At 33.6% G+C, this 19,910-nt stretch overlaps 1 protein-coding gene and 1 long non-coding RNA gene across 3 annotated transcripts in view; one reads left to right on the top strand and one right to left on the bottom strand.

The window, feature by feature from the left end:
* Positions 1–19,910, top strand: part of tmem178bb (transmembrane protein 178Bb) — a 113,676-nt gene that overhangs the window by 11,504 nt on the left and 82,262 nt on the right. The window lies entirely within an intron of this gene.
* LOC127163978 (uncharacterized) lies at positions 1,484–14,594 on the bottom strand. Of its 2 annotated transcripts, XR_007827570.1 has the most exons (4): positions 14,466–14,594; positions 8,305–8,485; positions 7,983–8,106; positions 1,484–2,176 (listed from the first exon to the last, which is right to left on the bottom strand). It is a non-coding gene; the product is annotated as an uncharacterized LOC127163978 (long non-coding RNA). The 2 variants fall into 2 exon arrangements; XR_007827569.1 differs by lacking the exon at positions 14,466–14,594 and having other exon boundaries at positions 8,305–8,832.

Below are 19,910 nucleotides of genomic sequence, written 5' to 3'. Positions count from 1 at the left end.
TGAAAAGTAAAATGCAAATACAATTTTGCCTATTCGCCTGTTTTCAATGGACCTGCTGTGGCAATGCAAAATGACTCATTGGAATATGCTTAACAAAAGTGTGGGAACCCACAACATAACTTACTAGCAGTAGGGTTGTCAAAATACCTACATTTCAGCCAGTACTAATGAATATCAGTTTTCAAGAATAAAGAATTGTGCTGGATGAAGACCTGACCGGTCAAAACGAGCTGTAGTGTGTGTGGACATAATTTTGCCATATTCATTTTTTGTTTAAATTGTTTTTGGATGTGCAAGACTAGTTTTTTTTTTTTTTTTAATTGTAAAACAAATAAGCTAAAAAATATACTCTATTAAAATATTGATATTAAAAAATGGAACATACTGAATAATATATTTATATTTTCAGAAAAACAAAACAAAACAAAGCAAAGAATTTACATTAGGGGTTTTCAAGCAGCTAGTAGAATAAACACTGAGTAATTAGAAAACAAATTAACAGGAGTGTTTTATTCCTTTCAATATTTTCTTTTGATATTATGACAACAGTACTACAGATTGAAAATTTGGTGTAGAAACATTTTTTTTGCTAGTAAATTTCACAATTAATTACTACAACAAGTAACACACTGAATTAAACATAAAATGTAGTCTGTTAAATTTAGTTTTTTTTTTTTTTTTTTTTACATATTTTCCAAAAGAAAACAAATTATCAACTGCAAATATAACAGATTTACCATTTGGTGTAGGAACTCTTTTTTTTTTTACTCAGAAATTACTAATAAATTAAACATAAAATTCAAGCTAGTTAAACTGAGCATTTATTTAATTAGATATTTTACAAAAAAAAAAAAAAAAAACTTTACTAGTTACTTTGCTAGTAAATCTCACAATTAATTACAAAGAAATGACAAAAAACACACTGAATTAAACATAAAATTCAATCTAGTTAAATTTGGTATTTATTTAATAAGACTTTTTCTAAAAACAACTGAGTAATAAGAAAACAAATGATCAGGAGGGAATTTTTCCCCACAATATTTTATTTTTATATAATTATTACATAATGGCATCTACGAGTACTACAGATTGAAAATCTGGTGTAGAAACATTTTTTGCATAGAAATTGCTAGTAATTTTTTACATTTAATTACAAAGAAATGGCAAGTAGCACACTGAATTAAACATTTAATCTAGTTAAACTCAGTATTTATTTAATAAGATGTTTTCCAAAAAGTTTTCCAAGTAGAATAACCATTGAGTAAAAAAACAAATTAACAACAGTGATTTTTTTTCCCCCCACAATATATAATTTAGAAACATTTTTACTCAAAAACTGCTAGTAAATTTCACACAACTAATTACAAAGAAACGACAAGTAACATTGCATTAAACATAAGATTTTAAAGTAGAAAAAATGAAACAGTATTTTCTTGTACTCCATGATCTTTATTTTTTTGTGTTTTATAGTGTACTGTAGAAAACTAAACTGTTAGAGACACTGCAGTGTGTCTCTAAGCATTCAGTTAAAGGTTAATTGTGTTTTTTCTAACTTAATATGCAGAGACAACTATACAGTAATTATCATGAGATAATCTCTGTGCACACAATTGATCACCATCATCAGCATCATTTTCTTAAGCATTTTGTTATTTTCCAGTAAAAAATGTCCTTAAAACATCATTAAATCAAGACAAAATGACTTGAGAAGCGAAAAATAATAGGCTAATAAGGCTTATTTGTTTTGAAAGAATCTTGATTGTATTCCTCATAGCCTGCTGGCAGTATTTCCAGCACAAACTTGTGTTGAATTTATGCTAAAAATAAGAAAAAAACAACTCGCCAATGAGGCGAGAAAAATAAACTAAGCTTAATATCTTATGTGGTTTTAATTCATCTTGTTTTAAGGATGAGCACATACAAACATAAAGAAAGCGTTCTCAGTCTTAGCTTCCTGTTATTGGCTATGAGTCTCAATAGGGTCGATTGAGGGAAAGCTGGAATCCAGACCTGATCTCTGATGTATAAGCTCTCCCTCCTCCTGGTGGATGGCCTTCCTCTTTCTCATCCCCCCTTCCTCACATCCTCTCGTTTGATCAATGGTTCATCAGAAGGGCTGGACTTCAGTGGGGTTCAGCTCACGGTGCAACGACACCAATCAGCAATCCATTCAGGCCTGAGAAAGACAAGACGCTTGTTAAAAGCTCTATAGGAGAGAGCGGGCCGATTCTAATGAGAACCACGTCCACCGCAGCTGCCGGCCTGAATGAGAGCTTTCAGGAGGCCGACAAAGCAAGAATTATGGCACGCAGAGGAATCGCACAGCTGCTTCTGCCTCTCGGGTCGAGCGTGCGAAGGGCGTGCGAGGTGACTCGGGACCGCGTGAGCCGTGTTCAGGTGTTTCACGCGCCGTGTGAGTGGCGGTTGTTTGTTTTCTTGCTTTCTTCGCTGAGGCCGACAGATAAGGCGCAGGCAGAAGGTTGAGTGACGTCATCTGTCAAGATGTGTGGAATAATTCTCTTGCTTCTGTTGTCGTGGCAACATGAAGACACCTGACAAATGCTATTCTGCTCTCTGATGCAAGCGTTTGGTTTTTTTCTCCTCTTCCTTCTTTCTAATTGCTTTGGTATTTGCAGAATGGGCCTGGAGAGATGTGTGTGTGTGTTTCATTTTCTCATGAAAGGCCAAGTATCTGCCTGAATGCATGACTTTGATTGTTGCACTATCAGGACATTACATCAGATATGGGAAGTCATACCGCCAACTGCTGTCCAACATTTCTTACAAGATGATACACGCCGCCTACTATGTTTTTACTGTGTGGGTGAAGCTCATGAAACCTGTCAAGAACATGTCTGGGTCATATTAAAAGAAAATGAAGCCTATTTTAGGACTGTTATGATATGTTTACATAATTTTTATGACTGTAAATGATATTTTTACCTCAAAATTCTTGACCAAAAAGTCCATTCTCATTACTGTAATACAGAAAAACACAGAAAAAAAAGACTTTTTATTAGCGATGGGCAACGATTAATTGCAATTAATCGCATCCAAAATAAAAGTTTTTGTGTACATGATATATATGTGTGTACTGTGTATATTTATTATGTATATATAAATACACACACATGCATGTATATATTTATAAGAAAATTTTATGTTTATATATTTACATATAAATTATATGAATTATTTGAAACTATATACATGTAAATATTTTTGTGTCTTTTTATATATACACGTAATAATTATACACAGTACACACACACATAAATTATGTAAACAAATACTTTTATTTTGGATGCAATTAATCGCAATTAATCATTGCCCAGCACTACTTTTAATATATAATATAGTTTGGAATAATTTATATTTGAATTCTTTTAGAATTATATTACAGTGATTTCTAAAGGATCTACCTATCCATCTATATAAAACATAGCTAAAGCACAACATTTCTTGTTTCTTGATCAGCAAATCAGCATATTAGAATGATTTTTGAGTAACGGCTGCTGAAATTTAGCTTTGCCATTATAAGAATACATTTTTAAAATATTTTAAAATCCATTAAAGTAGCAGTTTAAATAATGTTATTTGTTATTTAAATTTATTTACATTTTCTCCGATTTTTTAAACGTATAATAATATTTTTTAGGGTTGTCAGTTCTAGTAAAATCACGATTAATCGCATCCAAAATAAATGTTTGTTTAGGTATAGGTATAAATACATGCATGTTTAGAAAAAAGAGAGAATAACCTGAAATTTCAGTCTTTTTACTATATAATTTACATAGGTAATACAACCAGAAATTATGCTAAAAAAGTCAAACAAACAAATATTAGTCATGACAAATACATGAAAACATATATATATTATTGCTGTCAATCGATTAAAAAATTAACTAATTAGTTGCACGATTAATCCCAATGAATCCCGCCTAACATCTCATTTTATATTGCAATAATTTTACATTCAATCTTCAAATTAATGTAGAAACAACATAAAGGCAGTATACTTTTAATATTTGTTAACTATTTTTTATGACTGAAGGTGAGTATCACTGATACCAATATTACTGATGTATCTAGAAAATTGTTATTTTTTTCTTAAAACTTCAAGTATTGACTACAGCAATTTGACATTACAGTATAATTGAGAGCTACCAATTTTAACATTTATTAGACTTTAAAAAAAAATAACAACTTCTAATTTAAGTGAACTTAAAACAATCTTCACATAAACCCATTATTTACCCGTGCCTTTCAGTAAGTAGAAAATATACAAAAATTGAAAAAACACTACATGCTAAATTAAATATAGATGAATCCTTAAAGCTACAAAGGTTTTGGATTGCCTCTTTTTCTTTTGATTAATAGACATCACAGCAGCTGGGTTATTAGGTTATTTTGGCTACTACTACTTTAAAGGAGAAGTCCACTTCCAGAACAAAGATTTACAGATAATGTACTCACCCCCTTGTCATCCAAGATGTCTTTCTTTCTTCAGTCGTAAAGAAATTATGTTTTTTGAGGAAAACATTTCAGCATTTTTCTCCATATAATGGACTGCTATGGTGCCCCGAGTTTGAACTTCCAAAATGCAGCTTAAATGCGGCTTCAAATGATCCCAAATGTGGTTGTAAATCCCAGTAAATCCCAGGAAGAAGGGTCTTATCTAGTGAAACGATCAGTTATTTTCATAAAAAATAATACAATTTAAAATCACCCTACTTCGCTGCAGAAATACCGACCCAGTCTACGCAAAGTGAACATGCAAAGAAGATCAAACACTCTTAACGAAAAAGGTAAAAAGTGATATAGGACCATTCTGAAGTTGAGGGACAATGTGAGATGGGAGTTTTTCGACATACCCTAACTGTACTGAACCGGGAAAAAACAGACCAGGCACAGAAAGATGAGACGAGCATTTGAGATTAAAAAGTATATAAATTGTATTATTTTTATGAAAATAACTGATCGTTACGCTAGATAAGACCCTTCTTTCTTGGCTGGGATCATTTACAACCGCATCTGGGATCACTTGAAGCCGCATTTAAACTGCATTTTGGAAGTTCAAACATGGGGTACCATATCAGTCCATTATATGAACAAAAATCCTGAAATGTTTTCCTCAAAAAACATAATTTCTTTACGACTGAAGAAAGATAGTTATGAACATCTTGGATGACAAGGGGGTGAGTACATTATCTGTAAATCTTTGTTCTGGAAGTGGACTTCTCCTTAATAAGCTGCCACTGATAGTTGATTGCAATCAATAACAATTATGACCTATCTTGACTGTCTAATGATATGAAACTGAATCTACATTAGCTATTCATAAAAACACCCTCCATCAGTGACTGCTTCTTTCTAGTTATTGGGTTACCACATGCTCAAAAGGTGTTAAAGTGAAGCGATTTGAGAAATCGCCCCAGACAAATTAATGTGCTGTGTTGACAAAATACAGCTCAAACCTTTTCCGCCAATGTCACTGTTGAAACATTCCTTTATACTTCATTTACTTTCATTTTGACTTTGTAAGCACATTTGCACGCTCTTTCAGCCACTGCAGCATCTGGTGCTATAGTAAGCCACTCGATAAATGCATCCATACAACTTTGAGTTTTCTAATTATCGCCTCTTGCTTCGAAGTCAACAGGAAATCAGAAATGACCCTATTTATTTTCTTAATACATGTTTCTGGGCTTACAGTGCACTATTCATCAGTTGAGGTTATAAGAAACAAACGTTTGTCTTTGTAGTCGTCAATCAAAAACTATATTTGCAATCACAAGAATTAATTTGCTTCCTAGACTAAGCCGGGAATTTTCAACAGACCTTTTAGGTCGACGTCAAAGCATAAAGAATCAACAGAGGACAAGCTCGCCAACAAACCCGTCTTTACTATTCACTTGGGTGCATTTAAGCTCCTCTCCTCACTGTCTGAAAAGGCCCGTGTAATCAACACCAGGAAGCTGGATAAGTAAAGCCAGCTTTCTACAGTTTCTTTTTGATGCATTAGCGATAGTAGCATTAGCATTTCAAGCTTCCTTATAGAAGAATGTGCCTAGGAACACGCCACGTACCCCCTTTAAACGCGAGCAAGCGCCTGATAGCTACCTATTAAGGATCAGAGGGGCTTTGATCTTCTAAGCAAAGCTATACAGCGCCCGGAATCCGGTCTCAAACCCTTTCTGCTACTGTAACCTAAATAAGCTGTAAAATTCAGCATGTTGTCAGCCTCTCATATCCACCCTCCAAGGCCGAAAGCGACTGTGTCATGTATTAGACATTATCTACAGTGCTAACGGCCTACTTGAAAGAGGAAATGTGCGAGAAATGATATTGATCGACTGCAGTAGTGGTGTAATCCAACGCTAGTGTCTAAATGAAGCATCGTGATTCTTCTCCAGTACTGTCTCAAATTGAGATGCGTGCTTTTAAAGAGCAGGGTATTCACTTAAACCTTTTATAAAGGGGTCAAGGTTTAGCTAGGTAGCATGACCTAGTTAGTCTCTGCTGATAGATGCCGTAACAACACCATCTGGGGGCTTATTTTCTTTTTTTTTCTCTTCACTGATAGCAATTCAAAATAGAACATAAAATAGAAAATTGCAATTCTCATTCTCATTACTGAAATACATAAAAAACATTAGATATTTTTAAGATTTTTTTTTGTGTTACTTGAGCGGCAAATCATCATATTAGAATGATTTTTGAAGCATTATGAGGCACTGAAGACTTCAGTAATGGCCGCTGAAAATTCAGCTTTGCCATCACAAGAATAAATACAATTTTAAATAAAACATTTAAAAATATTTAAATAGAAAACAGTTTAAATAATTAAAAATAATTGTTATTATTTTTGTTGTTAATTAATTAAATTTAAATTATTATTATTACTTTTTTTTTTTTTGTATTTTTTAAACTTAAAATAATATTTTTCATTTTTGGGCTGTCAAATTGATTAATCTTGACTTGTCACATACAAAATATGATTTATATTATCTGATGTATTTTTTACTTATTACTCATATTTCATATATATATATATATATATGTATGTAGTTATTATGTTATTAATTGTTATTAAACAATTTACATTATTTTATTTTTGTCATTTAAATGAATTTTAATTTATTTCTGTATTTTTTACACTTATAATAACATTTTTTAGGGCTGTCAAATCGATTGATTGTGATTAATCATGATTAATCGCATTCAAAATAAAAGTTTGTGTTTATATATTTAATTTATATAATTAGATTTATATTATTTGATATATTTATTACTTATTACCACTTATATTTCTATATAAACCAATCATGTAAATATAAACTTTTATTTTGGATGTGATTAATTGCAATTAATCGATTTGACAGCCCTAAATATTTTACAGTATTGCTGTTTTTACTGTACTTTTTATTCAAATATATGCTGCCTCTGTGAGCATTAGAGATGTATAGAATAGAACAGTATAGAATAGAAAATGTATTATTATTATCGTTATTGTTGTTATTATCTATACATTTGTTTTATTTATTCATTTTACTTAAAAAAAAAAAAAAAAAAAAAAAAAAAAGAGAAAAAGTTTTGCAATTTCTAGCTTTTTACTGTACAATTTACATCAGTAATACAACCAGAAATTATGCTGTAAAAGTCACCCAAATGCAAGCAAACAAACAAAAACAAACAAAAAAAAATTATTTACTGGCTGTATTCTATTCTGTTCTTTTCTATATTTATTTCAGCTGTTGGCAAAAACACTACACAATCATTTTGACCCAAAAAAAAAAAAAAAAAAAGAAAAGATTATTTTTGCCTAGTGAACAATATTTTTGTAGTACTCATATATACAATTTTTTAGGTTTTCTACAAATGTCTGTGTGTCCAGTCAGAGAAATGAAGGTAGTGACAAATATGTGATGAAACTTCTGGAACATGTAGACAGTCAGTAGGGAGTTGATGTCTCGCCTCACCTTTATCAGACGGAAAGCCTCAGGCAATGAGCAGACCACTCAGATGAGCAAAGACTTAGGGATGTGAAACTCTCAACATCCAGCTTTTTTCACATTCCCAAAGGTCTGCTGTCCAGAGGGCAAACTGACAAGCAGAGAACAAGAAAACAGCAGAGGATCGATATCGGCATCACAAATAACGCCACTACATATGTGGTGAGGGGTGAATGTCTGAGCAGAGCTTGAGGATCATAGAAGGTGTGGACTAAATAAAAATCAAGAGCACAGCATCATGTTGCCATTTTTACCTGGAGAGACGGAGGTGGAAAACGAGAATACTCACGCCGAGAAGGGAGATGGAATTCTCTCTCGCCTCAGGGAACTGCCATTAACTCGCTGGGCTGTAATAGGCAGGCGGTCATGCTGCTGTTGCTAGGTGCTCACTTCTCCACAGTTTGTGAGACCAAACCCCCGACTCCATCTGTCCACTACTCTCAAATCCTCAAACAGGGTGAAATTGTGTTCTAGTAGAGGCAGAAATACAGATTTCCCTTGATAGATTGTGGAGCTTGTTGATATCTTGCCTTGAGTACGTTGCTGTCTATGCAGGGTCAGAAAGTGATCAGATTTCATCAAAAATATCTACGTGTTTTGAAGATGAACAAAGGTCCTGCGGATTTGAAACGACATGAGTGTGAGTAATTAATGACAGAATTTTCATCCCTTTAAAACATCTATGCAAAAAAAAATAATTACCTTATTTGATTTATTGTTTACCTCATTGTCTCTCAGCAGTTAACCTGAATGCAAAGTGATGCATTTCCATAGATTGGCAAAATATTGCTCACACTTGCATAGTGCACACATACACACAAGCTTTTCCTGCTGGCTCATTATGAGTGAAAATGGTGCCCTCACTCTCTTTCTCATTTGCTCTGCGGGTCCCCAGCTGATACATAATTGAATATACGATAACGAAGTTCGTGAGAAGGGCAAACAGTGACATCCACACGCCCAAAACTGAAGTCTCAGAAGGCCGGCAGTCTTCTCATGACTGCTTATTTAAAGGCTGCCAGTCAACCTGCAGTCAACACCTTAGGGATATTACTGCTGTTTGCTGCTATAAGCACATTACATAAACACATAAACCAAACACCATAAACATTAAAAAATTGTTAAATGCGACATTGGATGCAAAATTCACTTTTGCATGGTGTTTGGATATAAATGTTTGCATATAAAATCCATTCACTACTTTTTTTTTATCCCCAAAAAGCCTAAACAGTCTCAATTATTAAGCATTTTGATTTTCTGAGCAGTATGATGTCATACTGCTCAAGCCACGCCCATGACCGCTGATGAACTGTTTCTAATTAGCATATTTCCGCCCTTAGCAGATTAGTCTTCAATTTCTCCCGACATCAGAGCCACTGAGGACTTTAAAGAGACATGCACAGAAACAAAGCTGTGAACAGAGGTGTTTTTAACTATAAAAACTGAGGAATTTTAACTGAAGTATGTTGCAGACATTTCACGTAGACCCTAAAGAATCATAACAACTTGTAAAAAAATGACCCTTTTAATGTTAGCAATGTGCAGCTAATATATATTACACTTTATATACATACTATTAAAAAGATTGGCATTAGTACGATTTTTAGGGGTTTAAGAAGGGGTTGTAATTGTTAGAATGTTCAAGGATCACGGATCTCCATGTAAAAATGATCATGCAGATCAAACCGTAAGTCGTAGAGACTTGAAACCTGGATGGTAGTACCGCCGACAACAGCCGGCCACTGGGGGGTTGGGGGGGATCGATAACGCATTTTTCAAGGGCATAAACGATTGTTCATTATGCTGTTTTCCACACATAGATAATATTCGTATCATATGATAGAACTCTTACTGGGCAACTCCAGAACCACTGCTGTCAATCAAATCGTTTGTTAAATGATTGAGATGATGCAAAAAAACCTACTTTTGCGAACTAATCCTAGGTTTTTACTCAATCTGGAAAACAACACTGCAGTACAATTTTCTGGACTTTCTAGGTCAATAATTATTAAAAAATGTTGAAATTTACACTTTGGGAACCTATAACAGGGTCCTTTAAGAAAGGGTCTAAATCCTATAAAACGTAAAGAAAAACTCAAAACTTCACAAAACCTGGTGAGCACATGCGACAGGTGATTCTAAACAAGCATGCAAAGTTTTTAGGAGATCAGACCACAGCTGGCACTATATCAATCATAAACATTAAAAAACAATATTTCTATGGTAAATTACCTGGTTTTGCCAAAAATGGTTTTATAAATCATTGATTTAGGTGATTACAGGCTTGCTAAATAATGTCTTTTTTCACAAATGCCTTAATGCGCTTGAATAAAGCCTGATAATTGCTGCTTGGAACTATATTTTTGTTTTATGCTGATCAAGGCTGCATTTATTTGATTAAAAATACAGCAAAACAGTAATATTATAAAATATTCTTCCAATTTAAAATAATGTTTTTCTATTTTAATACACTTTAAAATATAATTTATTTGTGAGGTGGCAAAGCTGAATTTTCATCAGACATTACAATTTACTATTTCCACATCTATTTGTTGCAACCTGTAATACTTTTTTCAGGATTTTTTTTTTGATGGATAAAAAAATGCAGTGAGCAGCATTTATTCAAAACAGAAATCTTTTGTAACAATATCAATGTAACATAATAAAAGTATCGATTTAAAAAAAAAAAAAAAAATAGTACTGACTCCAAACTACATTATATTTTAAAGTATATTAAAAATACAAAATAAATTGTAATAATATTTCTTAATGTTACTGTTTTTACTGTGTTTTTGATATATAAAAACATGAAGAATAACCAGTGTTTCTAGTTAACTTTCACAGATTTTTGACAGTACTTTCTGCACTGATGTTTTGCAACAGCAACATCAGAAGTGCTCAGAAAACATGGTAATTTGAGTGTTAATGTGTCAAGTCTACAGTGCCATTGGCTCTCAGCTTTAGTAATTAAACCATTCCCCCCACTGCCATCTACAAAATCATCACAGCGCCGATAAACCGGCAGCCATCAGTGTGTCATTACACCGCCAGCGAGATCAACTGGGAGCGTCGGATACAGAAACTGATTTTTATGTCATTTCTCTTTGACCTCTGCTGTGACAGCTGTAAATCTAACTGTGAAATCAGGGAGAGAGTCAAGCGAGAGAAGGGTGGGGAAGTTTCGCAGGCGAGGGGAGAAGCTGGAAACTGTTTGACTGCTTGTATCGCTCAGAGACTGGCTGCAGCAGGGTGCCCTCTGGGTAATTGCCTTTCCCCTGGGCTCTCTATAATGGCTCTGCGGCTCTTCGTGCTTATATACGTGTGCAAAAACACACTTGCATAAACAGACACACAAGCACTTGTAACGGCAGCATTATTCATAGTTTTAATATAATACAGAGCGGATCAAGGACACGAAACAAAAACCAACAAGGGCAGACGGTGATAGGCGCAATGTTAATGAGGTTCACAGCAAGAATTACAGCTTACAAAACGCTCTCGGTAACTTGAAAAATCAGACAGTTTAATCTAGACACAGCGTAGGCGGAAACCCAGGAAAATCAAAGCGCAGATGAAATCGGAAAGCAGCCCACCGGTTGTTTTCAATAGGATGAATTTGGATCCAATCTGCAAAAATGCACATGCTCGGCTCGGTCTAAGGTGGAGCCGATCGGAAACGACAGACTGCCAGCGCTGGGCTAATTTGGTCTGATTGTGTGTTTTGCTTTCATCAAGTGCATTTTGCAAAGGCACTCAAAACACAAACACATTAGGAAACCTCTCGCGTATTATGAGCAAACTCTCCCTCTGAGTGCCAGGCCAGTAATTATCAACAATCAAAGATTACAATTGCCCATCTAATCTGGATATTATTTACGGACGGCCATTAGGAGTTTTGCGGCGCAAACTTCACGTTTAATTGGCGATTGTTGATGACAGTTTGGGTTTTTGTCTGTTCGATCAATCAGCGTTTGGGCCTTACACCAGACGAGGTCTCTCACTCCGCTAATGATATGTTACAAACACGATTAACGCTATTAAAGTCACATTGGCTCAGACGGAGGAAGACAGGGGACACAATTATCTGAAGGTTTCAGGAAGGGGGACTTGGGAGTTGATCAAAATTTTGATGATGGCCCCTGATGGACACAGTCCATTGATTTTTTTTTCTCAACTCATTTTACTTTTGCCAGAAGGAGCCGGACGTGATCTGAATGGCCACCTGATGCACACAAATCAAGCCCTCGGCACTGAAGAGATGACTTTGAAAGTGTCCTAATTTAACAGTCGAGGTCAAACTACCCTTAATTAGCTAAAACTAGCTGACTACATTGAAGATATTTTAGAGAGGATAAAAAAAGATTTATAGCTAAGTAAATCATGAAATAAAGCTAAACAAAATGAATCAGATTATTTAATATATTTGTACACTTAACAGTGTGAAATAAGTTTATTTTTCACTAATAAAGTCATTTAAAAAAAATCCTGAAAGTAATTATCTGGTAGAAAATGAGGATCTCAATTGTGACTGCATCAGCCCACAATAATGAATTAAGGATAGATGGATAGATAGATTGATAGATAGAATACATTTAAATTTATTTAATAAAAAAGTAAATAAACACTGCTATTTCCTGCTGATTATATATATATATATATATATATATATATATATATATATAAATTTTAAATTTCTTTTTACATTTTAAAAAATGCAGGATCAATAGATGAAATTTAAATAATTATAAATAATTAATACAAATACATTTATAGAAATGAATACAAATACATTATTATTATTATTGTACCAATTTATATATAAAATGTATAAAACATTTAAATAAATACTACTATTTCCAGCTATGAATATATATATATATATATATATATATAAAAATACATTTAAATTTCTTTTTAAAATAATAATAAAAAAATGCATACATTCTATGATTAATACAGAATAATAAACATACACTTAGACTATTTATCCAGTAAAATACTATTTTAGAAATGATTACAAATACATTATTATTATTATTGTACCAATTTATATATATAAAAGTACCAATTTATCGATTTATATAAAATAAATTTAAATAAATAAATAATAATAAAAAATAATGAATTAAAAAAATAAAATTAAGACTATGGGATGACCAAATTTTGGCCAATATTAACCATTTTAATGGTTAATGGTATCAGTCATTTAAAAAAAATAATTTGCTAATAAAATAATTTAAAAGCATTTAAATAAATTTTTTGCCCTTTTTATTCTAAATTTTGACAATAATTTTCATTTTTTACACCAGACAAATATATTGGTTTACAATAGCGATCATCAGTCTAATTGAACTGTAATAATCGGTATTGGCCCTGAAAAACAATATCACATCAGTTATTATTATTATTATTATTATTATTAATGAATATAGTAGTAAAAGGTGTAGTTAAAATAAGTGGCAAAAGACTAAAAAAAGGCCTAGCAGCAAATAGTAGCATTTATTTCTTTTCAAAACTTGGAACTGGAATGAATCAGTGAATTATTTTTGATAAATAAATCAGTTCATTAAAATGTTCACTTAAGTTGGAAGTCTGCGTGGCATAAACAGTGATTTGTTACGCTACTTTTTGTGAAAAAACATACCTTGTTACTTGTTCTGCTCAACTTGTTTGGGTGATGTGATCAGCAAACAGCCTTATTTAGTTGTCAAACAACATATTCAGAGAGCTGAAACCATCTGAATTCCCATTTTCGTGCGAAAGAGTCAAAAAGCCTGTACGTTCCTTGTTCAATTTCCTATTTCCAACCTCGGTCTCTGGTGTTAATGACCTACGCTAGCAGCAAAACAGACTTGATAGATTTTAGGTTACTTGAGCTTGGCACAGTTTCCAGCAGCAAGTGAAACAGACTCCACATTCGACATCCTGTCGGCAGCCACCGGCGGCACTCCAGTCATTAGGAGCTGCATACTTTTCCCCATCTTGCTGAAAAAAGTTGAGTGTTTAATGCTTCTTTCCACATCTGAGTTTCCCCAGGAATGAGATTCATTAATTTGAGCCCAGTATGAAGTGATCGAGAGAGTCTCAGTCAGCCGGTCGCAGCTTTTTCTCCATCTCCACATTGGGTCTGTAATTGAATTCCTGCTCCTAACAGCGGGTACAGGGGTGTGTTAATGTGGTGTGTGCTGTGAGCTGAAATACACTGGAGTGTGTAAGATGTGTTATGGAAGAGCACAGAACTGACACCGCATGACGGATACAGAGGAGCAAAGAATATGGTCTCCTTTTTTCAGTGGGGTACAAATTCAAAGATCTGGTACAGAATAATTACGGATAATTAACTTCACAGGAGGATGACTTGTTATTTTTTCTAATGTTTTTTTGATGGAAAAGCGTTCTTACTGTTCAGATTTTTATAGAACATCCAGCTAGGTTTCACCAGCACTGTACCTTCGCTTCCAGTGATCTGAAGACTGTCGTCATCTATTGACAGCTCCGTCACTCTCTGAGCCAGTCATTAGTGCGTGGGTTTTCAACCAGGAGTCTGTGGAAAAGATATATAACACCATGAGAATCCAGAACCAATGTTAACATTAAGAAATGCATTCATGAAACATAAATGACCAGTACCTGTGTATCCTAAAGATCTTAATTAGCTGCTTCAGGTGTGTTTGATTAAGGTTGGAGCTGAGCTTTGCAGGAAAGTGGATCTCAGAAACACCCTCATTTAGGGTGTTAAAAAGACATATTTTTGTACCTTATCTACCTCTAAAAGGTGCATATTAGTATCTTAGAGTAGTAACATGTACCCCTAAGGTACTACTATTAATCTTTTAGGGGTACATAAGGTACAACTATGTATTTTTGAGGGCACTGATGCAGTGACTAGCTGCTATACCCTGAAAGATACAATTATAACATATGTTTAACATTTAAGTTGTATAATTTATATATTCATTGATGTAGAGTATCATAAACAAACATGAATTAAAAAAGAACAACAGTATATTTATAAACTAACTATATGCCACCGTTCAAGAGTTTGAGGTCAGTAAAAAAATTTTTGCAAGAAATTCATACATTTATTCCACGAATCTTGAAAAAAAGGAATATATTACATTCTATCTGATATTAAAATAGAAATAGTTATTTTATTATTAGTTATTTACTTGATCAAGTAAATGCAGCCTTAAGTATAAGACTTTTTCAAAAAAAAAAAAAAAACAACAACATATACATATACATATACATATATATATATATGTGTGTGTGTGTATATACATAAATTTTTTTTGAAAAAAAATTACATTTTATTTATTATTACATAATTATATTATAAATAATATTCTTTTACAAAAAAAAATCATTATATAATTCATTACATTTCCACAAAAAAATGTCCATTAAAAAATAACACAAAAAAATAAAAAAATAAATAAACATAATGAAAAAATAATGAAACATCTACAGTACATCCATTGTAAATACCTTTTAAATGTGTACATTAAACAAAGATTTTCGAAATATGTTTTTCAATTTTTTTTTCATGTTTAATTCAGTGTTATTTGCAGGGGTTTTTATGGTAAAATTTAATAGCAACACTGTAAAAAATGTCTGTGATTTTAACAGTAAAAGACTTTCAAAATGCCACAGTAAAAACCTATTAATTGGTTAATGGTAAAAAAAAACTGTATTGGACTTTACATGTAATTTTACGGTAGTATACCGTTTTGGGAAGTGAGAAAGAATGGCCAGTATAATTTACAGTGAATAACTGTAAATGACATTCCCAGAATTCCAGTGCTGTTAAATGAATGTTTATTGCATTATTTTTGTTTAATGTGCATTAGTGTTTGTATGAATGACACTGTGCACCTTCTATATATGTTAGCATTTAAAAGCTGCTTGTGATGGGTTTTGGTTCATCATGTGACTTTCTTATCACCACCTGCTTCAGTGTATTACAAAGGCACAAAACAGATCTGAGTACTTCCATAGGTTGGTATATTAACATTATATCATGTAACTTTACTTTTGCAAAACGATGGCATTACTGATTTGAAGAACACAAGTCACTTTGCAATTTCATCAAAACCTCAACCATGTTAGCCAGCTAGATAACACTTTGTCTTGGTGACAAATCAGCAGAATTTGCAACGACAATGTAAAATACATCAGAAGATGAAACATTTCAAAGACAAAACAAGTTTGAAAGCCATAAAAATGAATTCAGAAACTCTACAATATAAATGCAATGCAAAATGGCAAAGCTGCCTAACGTTATTTGGAAACACCATCAAACAATATCCTGCAGTATTCACTACCTATAGTCAAAGCACAAATCTCTAGTCACAGCCAAATGTACGTTCATTTGACAAGCAGGCAGCTTTTGCCGTCGGTGAGATGGTAATCCGTGAAGTAGTTACAGTGTACAAATGGACTGACAGCACCGTAGTAATCGACCCATCTGTGAGGTGACATACAGGAAGGAAGCAGTCATACCAGATTGTGGATAAAGATGGCACGCACCATGGTGCCAGCCTACAAAGTCACTGTATTTATGGATCATTTTTTCTGTCTGCTATTCCTACACTTTCCTGCCTGCTTAGAAAACCCAAGACCAAGTGAGAAAACACGAGCATATTGCTGTGTGTGTAACAACTACGGCTGTCAATAGATTAATATAACAAATCTCCATAAATCGAATGACTTTCTTGGCATTAACATGATTCATCTCAAAGTGGGAATCTGCTGAAGTTTGCAAATGTGGATGCTGATGTGTCCTTTCACCATTATTGCACGCCTCCAACCCCATCATATGATGATTGTGCACAAATGAAATGAGAATTATGAATGTAATGCTTGCTGAGCTCAATATAACATATGAGGTGCATGTTCAGATTATGAATTAAATGGATTTGTCATTAAAATTATGAAACCAATGATGCATAATTCTGGTTTAAGCATAGAAAAAAAAAAAGAGAATTTACATTTTTACATTTTCACCCTGCACTTCAGCTTCTCATCAAACTTTCTGTCCAATCAAATGCTCTCTAGAATCTGAAGCGTCCCGCCCCCTACAATATAATTAGACGCTGAAGCTTCGGCTGAAATCTGCGGTTCACAGAATTTGTATTTTCTGTATGTTGAATGGCACGTAGAGCAATATATACGGAATAGGATTCAAAACGATTCTCAAAGTGTAAATATACATTTATGCGAATGAAGTCTGGTTTCGCTTTGTCTTACATGAATCGCCACAGAGGGCACACAGCCTGCTCCAGATCGGATTGGAGTGGATCAGAAGAATCAGGATCATCAGAATGCTGTTTTATATATCGATAATTCGAGATTGTGGCTGTCATACGCTGTCAAATGCAGCTTTACCTACCTCAACGGCTCTGGCCCAAGCTGTGATATAAAGGAAACGCTATTGGCTATTTAAAAAAAGGGGGTGGGACTGCTGGATATGTCAGCTGAAATTACGTCAACACGTAGAATAACGCAGCATGTTTCAAAGCACTTCAGTGGACTGTAAAGTATATTTTTCTTTTTTTCCCTAAATCATTTCACTTCAAAGAAGTATAATCTGCAACTGCAGATTAACTGCATTCATGTCGTGCATCCAAAAGTCTGTGTAAATGCAACTTCAGATGCAGATTCTATACCACTTCTGCATTGCAAACAGATTTTGTTGATACTAATTTCATTTGATTGGTAACAGCACTATATTGCTTTACTATTTAAATTTATTGATTAAATCTAATTATTGTTATCAACAAAATTCCAGAAAATATCGAGATATTGTTTTTTTTTGTCGTTATTGCATTAGACAAAAATGGAAAATAATATGAAAGACTTTAATATCATAGGTGGAATAGGTTATTAATAATTCATTTTTCCACCTATGACATAAGTAAACTATGGAACATAAAAGAAGATCATTTGAGAAACATCTCAGTATTCTTTGTTCATATAATAAAAGTCATGGTAACTAAAACACAGTCATGGGCTTTGTTACCATACATTCTTTTATGTTCCACAAAAGAAAGGTTTATTATTAACGGTTTTTTTTAAATTTCTGCCAGCAGGTGGCGGTAAATGTCTTAATGAGTCATTCACTTCGATTCAGATTGATTCAAATTGATTCAATTTGTTCAAACGGCTGATTCATTCAGGAATTAAGTAAATGGCTCTCTTTAAAAATGGGCCTTTGAATCATTGATTCACACGATTCGTTCAAAACGTCGATTCATTCAGAAACTAAACACCGATGTGTTGGTCAGAGACATGCAACAATTCTGCTATGGCTTCAAAGGTAATATGTTCTCTGCAAAATTGAGGAAAACACGATATAGTGTTTAAAATATAACACAATATCAACTTATTTACCAAACTGTTGTATAATATCACATTTCAGCTTGTGATAGATCAGGACAAAATCAGCACTTGTGTATTGCTCTTGCTGCCAGTGTGATATATATTTATAAATAAAAAGGCAAAACACATACAGGGGCATTTTTTTTGCCCCAATATTTTAAATTTTAGGGCATAACTGCATGGAGTTGTTGCCCTGCATCATATTTGTCAACAGTCAACTGTATGAAATATAATATGATGTACAGGTCTGGGGGCGGGGCCAGTGCATTAACTGCATTAAAATATTTTAATCGCCTTATTTTTTCTTAACTAATTAATTAAGTTAACGTGTTAAACTGACAGCCTTAAATTGTAATAATTAATAGTTAATTATTATTAATATTTTTAATAATGTATGATATTCAGTAAATGAATTAAAGACAATAAAAATGTATACAGGCTATATAATAAATCTGAAATATTATCAGAGCCCAAGAATTACTTACTTAATTTACCTTAGAAATTATATACTTCAACAATGTTAGCAATAAAATAATTCAAGTAAAGAGTAAAAAAATTATGCCAAAAAGAAGGATAAATTAATTAAAATTATTTTTCCAGTGACTAGTTTACAAGATTTGATTAAATATCCCATCTAAAAAACTTAAGCTTTTTTAAAAAAATTGTATTTAATAAAACATCCTGCATTTAATCACATTTAAAGAAGAAAATAAATCAATTAAATAATACAAAATTAAGTTAGCACCTCTCATCTAATGAGAGAATTGTGCAGCATCTGCCGTACCTGTTTGGAAACCAGTGTGAGGCTATTCCTCTCAGGCAGTCAGCAGGGACGCCCGAGACTGAAATAACTTGATTAATGTATGGCACTGCCGTCCGCCAAAGCCCCCCGGCTATGACGTATTTAAAACAAACAGCATTTCTTCTCGTTTCTCTCTTTAGCTTCCAAGACTTGGCTTTGTGGAGAGACCGTCTGGCATTGGATTTTACTCGTTTACACATGCATCGATTGATGATTTTCCCTGCTATCGAGTTGTTTTATGCTTAGGGTCAACTTAGCTTGTTATAAACCCAAATTAGTTCAACTAGAAAACTGATATCAATGGTTTCAGCACGTCGTGCGACATTCAGCTCCGAGCGCCGTGAGCTTTAATTGCTATGGGACACATTTTCACTGCTCAGAAATGAGTCAAAAGATAATCTATGGGGCGTTTTGCCCTGCCGCCATTTTAAAGCTGTTATTTTACATTACACGCACGCTCTGATAGAGATGGATGTGCCGAGGATCTACTCGTCCTCTTCGGGGGGGAAAAGTGTGCGGCTGTGGTTACCAGAAAGGCTTCATTTCAAATGGCTGCACCGTAAGAAGGACTTGGCAGCTTTTAATTAACAACGAGGTTTGCTCTGGGAAAGTGGAAGATAACGTACCTCTCAAAGTCGGCGAGACACACGCAGAGAAAGATGGATGGAGAGAGTAACGTTCTGTTCACATTAATTAAACGGCTGGCCGAGCCA

This window comes from Labeo rohita, chromosome 4, assembly GCF_022985175.1.
Source record: "Labeo rohita strain BAU-BD-2019 chromosome 4, IGBB_LRoh.1.0, whole genome shotgun sequence".
NCBI classification, from domain to species: domain Eukaryota; kingdom Metazoa; phylum Chordata; class Actinopteri; order Cypriniformes; family Cyprinidae; genus Labeo; species Labeo rohita.
Note: the sequence above shows the minus strand (reverse complement) of the source record. Positions and strands in the feature narration are given on the sequence as shown.